This window comes from Aegilops tauschii, chromosome 3 (assembly GCF_002575655.3).
Source record: "Aegilops tauschii subsp. strangulata cultivar AL8/78 chromosome 3, Aet v6.0, whole genome shotgun sequence".
NCBI classification, from domain to species: Eukaryota; Viridiplantae; Streptophyta; class Magnoliopsida; order Poales; family Poaceae; genus Aegilops; species Aegilops tauschii.
This window is the reverse complement of record NC_053037.3, coordinates 104,868,144-104,875,628: the sequence shown is the minus strand read 5'-3', so window position 1 is coordinate 104,875,628 and position 7,485 is coordinate 104,868,144.

Here is a 7,485-nt window from a genome sequence, read left to right as displayed (position 1 = left end):
AGGGTCGTAGCTGATTAGCATTTTTTTGTTTTTTGTTTTTTTAGGAAGTTAGCAAATTTTTGTAGCAAGTTAGCAAAAAATTAGGTATAAAAAATGGTAGCAAATTTTTTTAAAAAATAGTAGCAAAGTTTAAAAAACATTAGCAATTAAAAAACAGTAGCAATTAAAAAAAACAGTAGCAAAAAATTAGGTATAAAAATAGTAGCAAATTAAAAAAACAATAGCAAATTTAGCAAAGTTAGCAAAATCTTGAGCAAGTTAGCAAAAATAGTAGAGAGAGAGGGAGAGAGAGAGAGAGCAAGTTTGTGCTAGGAGTTAGCTATGTATGAACCCTAGGAGCAAGTTTGAGCAAGTTTGTAGCTATTTTTTGTCATTTTTGTGTATTTAAGTACAAGCATGCTTTTGCTTGAATGATATATGTCATTGATGTTATATGTTGGTTTTGCAATGTTGGTTGAATGTCGAAAAATATCCGAGTGGCCTATGTTTGTCGGAATGTTGATTCATTTCTGTTCCGACAAATTTCAGGTGCTCCATATGTCCACTTTTAACAAAGGTGATGCCGAAATTTTTCGTGATTTTCGACATGACTTGTGCTAGAAACTAGTACATATGGAGTACCCGGGATTTGCCGGAAGGGGAATGAATCAACATTCCGACCAAATATAGGCCCCATTTTTCTCTTCATTATATCTTTTATTACAATTGTTGAATAGGAAACATGTCTACCGACGCCGAAGTCGTGGGTGGTTCTTCTCGCCTTGCAGACCCCATCGAGGCAGCAAATCACTATTTCAATTACCTGGACGAACACCAGATGGGGTTGCATGGTGGCGGCAGTGGCACCAACCCCGACACCGATGCCGACACTGGCACCGGCACCGACACCACCCCGAGACCGACAAAAATGCTGTCGTAGCCGGTAAAGCAACGAAGAAGAAGAGGACACGAAGACCAAATGATCTTGGCATCGGACAAATTGTGGTCACGGAGATGCACCCCAAGAAGTTAGAGCCAACGGCGCCGGAGGATGTGCGCTCGTGCTGGGGAAATCAACTTGGATGCATCCTCAGGGAAACCGTGAACATCAACGGCGAGAGGTTGAAGCAGATACCACATATGGAGCACATGCTCCTAAAGAAGTTGGACAATAGGTTCATGTTCCCCGGCCGGAATGAAGGCAAATATAAAGAGCCGTGGGACGACGTCGCCATGACAAAGATAAACGACAAGGCGATGGTGACATTCACCAACGACTTGTCCTCCTGGAAAGTTCGGGTGAAAAAAGCGATTGCGAAGAATGAACCGTGGTCCAAGATTCATGCTGATAATCGACAATAACGGAAGAGGAATTTGCAAAATTCAAGGAGAATTGTGGTAAAGAAGAAGTCAAGGCAGGGTCGGAGAAAATGAAGGCGCTCCAGGCCAGGAACACGCCTCCCCACTGACTCGAAAGCCATGGTTACGAGGCAAAGAGGCACGTATGGGCCAAGGAGGACGCCGAACATGAAAGTCATGGAATCCCAGACCCCTTGGCGGAGTTCACCGACCCGCTGGAGCATGACTGGATCAGGGCCCGGTACATGTGGGACAAAGTCAAAAATATCTTTTACACGGACCCGAACACGAGGGAGTTCATGAGACTTCTGGTAATTGTTATATTACCACATTATCATATTAGCTTCCAATCAATTCGACTGCAAGTTTTGTCACATTAGTAAACCATCCACGTTCCTTTTGCAGAAAGAGCAGCACCAAAAGGCAGCCAAAAGCGATGAGTCGTCACAGTCTTTGGCGAGGCCCAAGTGGGACACCCCATTCAACCGGGCCCTCAACATATTGAAAAAGGTCCCGGTGGACAAGCCGCCGTCCTATGGACGTGTGCACAGCGTCGGAGATGGCGCCTCGTGGAAGACGTGCTACCACGAGGAGCCAAAGGAAAGAAGGAAGAGACGGTTGGTCATCACTCAGCAGAGCATCGACGAGAAGGTTGCGATTGCGGTCAATAAGACCAAAGCTGAGACCAAAGAAGAGTTGCTCGGGGTAGTCAATGCAGCGGTCACTGACGCGGTGGCCAGCTTGATTCCACCAATTTTCAATTGGTCGAAGAGCAATCCAAATGCACAGCCGGAGGACTTTCCCCTTCCCAGCTTTGTCGGGAGCAATTCGGCAAACACCACAGCACCAACACCTGCCCAAGCAACCGCAAAAGGTCCCGTTCCTGTTATAGCAGCCCGACCTCCGTCTCTGGCATGCTTGGTGGGCCTTCGTCGCTGGCTGAGCTCGACGCCCTCACGGTAATTACGCGTCATACCCTTTTCACCCGCATGTCTATAGTCTTTCATTTCAGTTGCCTTTCGGATGTTTAATGTCACAGACATGTCTCCTTCGTAGGCCGACGACACGCCGTGCACCCTACTCTAGGACATCAAGGGCCAGAAGGTGGCTGTGGGAAAGGACACGATTGTGAAGCCAAAGGACCGCATGTTCCACAACCGAGAGGCGCCCGATGGCATCTTAAAGGTTAACGTGGCCAGTGTCTTAGGGGGCTTCGAGGATTTGCCTCCTCCGGTACCAGTCGATGACGACGAGGCCCCTAAGATGATTGGCGCATGCAAGATCTGGTTCTTGCCTTGGCCGAAGTTTCTTCTTCGTCTCGAGGCGCCTAGTATCACGCCAACGCTACCTTCTCAAGAAGTTATGAACATCACCCACCTACCAAATTACCTGCACGTGTCATGGCGGGTGATAGCGTACGACGCGAGGGAGAGCCTCCATTAGTGTCAGATCATGTCGCCCCCGCTGTCGAAGAAGAAAATGTTGATGATGACATGGAGGAGGATCATGATGACCCATACAAGTATAATACCGATGGAGGATTGATGGCTCAGGACGACGAAGACTTTGGCTATGAGTGTGGAGATGATGACTTGATGCTGCCTGATTTGCCGGAGCCGGAACGTCCTAAGGCAGAATGCAAAAATTCTCTCTTCAAGCGATCCTCGCAGGAGACGCCTCCAGATGCCGCCTGTACCCAGCAACCCCCCGAGGGCCGTCCACTGATTAGCCTGACGACATGGGGGTGGTGGTTAGGGAAGGTATGGTGGGCTCACTACCGCCACCCGCCAAGAAGCAAAGGAGGAGACCAGACAAGAAAGGCCCTAAAGGCGCCAGAGCTGCTTCAAGCAGCCAGCCGTCTCTGAAGCCCCGAGTGGTAGACAGAATACCTATCGAAGGTGCGCAGCATTTCCATGTCGCCGGCGAGCCGATCCTACCTACCAAAGCGCTAGAGCACATACTGAACAATGATCTAGGGAGACTCCATGAAGATGTGCTGGCCAGAGAGAAAAGCCTTCTGATCGCGGAAAAACCAGGATACCCGCTTTACGCGGCTAAGGTGCCAGCTGGGAAGTTGTACATCGAGAACTGGCCCGCGAATCAGTTCATCATGCGATTTCACTACATATACGACATGTTCCACATGACCAAGCTGGATTTCCAGTTCATCCGCATGTATGGGTTGTATCTCAACTACTTCATCAGGATCGAGAACATAAAATATATCTGCGTCACGGACTCGTACTATATGCACGAGAGCTTCTTGGCAGTTTGCAAAGAGCACCGTGACTATGCGAGCACGTACCTCGGCGAATTCATGATAGTTAATAAGGACAAGGCAGTGATTCTCTTACCTTATCATCCCACGTAAGTTGCTACCTCTTGAGCACCGCGTTGGTTTTTCCTTGAAGAGGAAAGGGTCATGCAGCAAAGTAGCGTAAGTATTTCCCCCAGTTTTCGAGAACCAAGGTATCAATCCAGTAGGAGGCCACGCACGAGTCCCTCACACCTACACAAACAAATAAATCCTCGCAACCAACGCGATAAGGGGTTGTCAATCCCTACACGGTCACTTACGAGAGTGAGATCTGATAGATATGATAAGATAATATTTTTGGTATTTTTATGATAAAGATGCAAAGTAAAATAGAAGCAAAATAAAAGGCAACGGAAATAGCTTGTTGATGGGAGATTAATATGATGGAAAATAGACCCGGGGCCATAGGTTTCACTAGTGGCTTCTCTCAAGAGCATAAGTATTACGGTGGGTGAACAAATTACTGTTGAGCAATTGACAGAATTGAGCATAGTTATGAGAATATCTAGGTATGATCATGTATATAGGCATCACGTCCGAGACAAGTAGACCGACTCCTGCCTGCATCTACTACTATTACTCCACACATCGACCGCTATCCATCATGCATCTAGAGTATTAAGTTCATAAGAACAGAGTAATGCTTTAAGCAAGATGACATGATGTAGAGGGATAAACTCATGCAATATGATATAAACCCCATCTTGTTATCCTCGATGGCAACAATACAATACGTGCCTTGCTGCCCCTACTGTCACTGGGAAAGGACACCACAATATTGAACCCAAAGCTAAGCACTTCTCCCATTGCAAGAAAGATCAATCTAGTAGGCCAAACCAAACTGATAATTCGAAGAGACTTGCAAAGATAGCCAATCATACATAAAAGAATTCAGAGAAGATTCAAATATTGTTCATAGATAAACTTGATGATAAACCCACAATTCATCGGTCTCAACAAACACACCGCAAGAGAAGATTACATCGAATAGATCTCCACGAGAGAGGGGGAGAACATTGTATTGAGATCTAATAAGAGAGAAGAAGCCATCTAGCTAATAACTATGGACCCGAAGGTCTGAAGTAAACTACTCACACATCATCGGAGAGGCTATGGTGTTGATGTAGAAGCCCTCCGTGATCGATGCCCCCTCTGGCGGAGCTCCGGAACAGGCCCCAAATGGGATCTCACGGGTACAGAAGGTTGCGGCGGTGAAATTAGGTTTTTGGCTCCGTATCTGGTAGTTTGGGGGTACGCAGGTATATATAGGAGGAAGGAGTACGTCGGTGGAGCAATAGGGGGCCCACGAGGGTGGAGGGCGCGCCTGGGGGGGGGGGGGGTAGGCGCGCCCCCCTACCTCATGCCCTCCTGGTTGATGTCTTGATGTAGGGTCCAAGTCCTCTGGATCATGTTCGTTCCGAAAATCACGTTCCCGAAGGTTTCATTCCGTTTGGACTCCGTTTGATATTCTTTTTCTTCGAAACTCTGAAATAGGCAAAAAAACAGCAATTCTGGGCTGGGCCCCCGGTTAATAGGTTAGTCCCAAAAATAATATAAAAGTGTATAATAAAGCCCAATAATGTCCAAAACAGAATATAATATAGCATGGAACAATAAAAAATTATAGATATGTTGGAGACGTATCATAAGTCATCCACACATATCCTTTCGTAAGTGTTAATCATTCCTTTGTAAGCATGGAGGCTAATTTGAGGTGTACTTAATTTGTGCAGCGGGGGGGGGGGGGGGCGTCCTCATCGTTCTGTCCCTGGAATACTCCCATGCTATGTACTTGGACTCATCGAAGAACCTCAGGAAAAAGGATTACAAGCACATAAAGAGTGTTCTTGATAGTGCCCTGTTAACCTTCAGCCTGTCTGGTGGATATATCAAGGTGAAAAAGTACAGGAATCGCGGGCTGGATTTTGGTCATAAGACCAACTTCTGCTGCATCCAGCAACCGCACACCAGTATGGCTGATGGATTCTACCTCATGCATCACCTGCTCGAGTACAGAAGGGATAATAACCGCCTTCGCATGTCAACTACTACCAACGATGCCGAGATTGTCAGCTGGGCCACAAGCATAGGAAGCAAACCGGATCATCGAATCAGAGCTGAGTTTTATCACGTACAATGTGAACTTGCCCAAGTGATCATGAAGCAGGTCCTTGAACCAATAGGGATGTTCTACCATGGGCCAATCACGCGGGAAGATGTCTGAGCACTGCTACTCACTCAACATCTAGCCCTGAAGCCTTTCAAGAAGCTCGGGTGCTTCCTCCCTGACTATGAAGATTGGACCGCCGACATGGAGGACTGATTGTCGATGACAATGTGTCACTACTATCTTTCTATGGTTAAACTTTGAATTTATGCACAGCGAAACTATGTGATGTAACTAAACAGTGGTCCTGAACTAGCGTAGATCGCTCTAGTTAATTAGTTTGGGTATGAGGAACTTCGTCATTTATGTTTACTATTGGTTGCTGATACGTCTCCGTCGTATCTACTTTTCCAAACACTTTTGCCCTTGTTTTGGACACTAACTTGCATGATTTGAATGGAACTAACCCGGACTGACGCTGTTTTCAGCAGAATTGCCATGGTGTTATTTATGTGCAGAAACAAAAGTTCTCGGAATGACCTGAAACTCCACGGAACTTATTTTTGGAAAATATTAAAAATATTGGCGAAATAATCAAGGCCAGGGGCCCCACCACCTGTCCACGAGGGTGGGGGGCGCGCCTGCCCCCTGGGCGCGCCCCCCTGCCTCGTGGGCCCCCTGTTGCTCCACCGACCTCAACTCCAACTCCATATATTCGTGTTCGGGGGGAAAAATTTGAGAGAAGGATTCATCGCGTTTTACGATACGGAGCCGCCGCCAAGCCCTAAAACCTCTCGGGAGAGCTGATCTGGAGTCCGTCCGGGGCTCCGGAGAGGGGAATCTGTCGCCATCGTCATCATCAACCATCCTCCATCACCAATTTCATGATGCTCACTGCCGTGCGTGAGTAATTCCATCGTAGGCTTGCTGGACGATGATGGGTTGGATGAGATTTATCATGTAATCGAGTTAGTTTTGTTAGGGTTTGATCCCTAGTATCCACTATGTTCTGAGATTGATGTTGCTATGACTTTGCTATGCTTAATGCTTGTCACTAGGGCCCGAGTGCCATGATTTCATATCTGAACCTATTATGTTTTCATGAATATATGTGAGTTCTTGATCCTATCTTGCAAGTCTATAGTCACCTACTATGTGTTATGATCCGGCAACCCCGAAGTGACAATAATCGGGACCACTCCCAGTGATGACCATAGTTTGAGGAGTTCATGTATTCACTATGTGTTAATGCTTTGGTCCGGTACTCTATTAAAAGGAGGCCTTAATATCCCTTAGTTTCCATTAGGACCCCGCTGCCACGGGAGGGTAGGACAAAAGATGTCATGCAAGTTCTTTTCCATAAGCACGTATGACTATATTCGGAATACATGCCTACATTATATTGATGAATTGGAGCTAGTTCTGTGTCACCCTATGTTATGACTGTTACATGATGAACCGCATCCGGCATAATTCTCCATCACCGATCCAATGCCTAAGAGCTTTTCACATATTGTTTTTTGCTTATTTACTTTTCCGTTGCTACTGTTACAATCACTACAAAACCCAAAAATATTACTTTTGCTACCGTTACCGTTACTTCCATACTACTTTGCTACTAAACACTTTGCTGCAGATACTAAGTTATCCAGTTGTGGTTGAATTGACAACTCAACTGCTAATACTTGAGAATATTCTTTGGATCCCCTTGTGTCGAATCAAT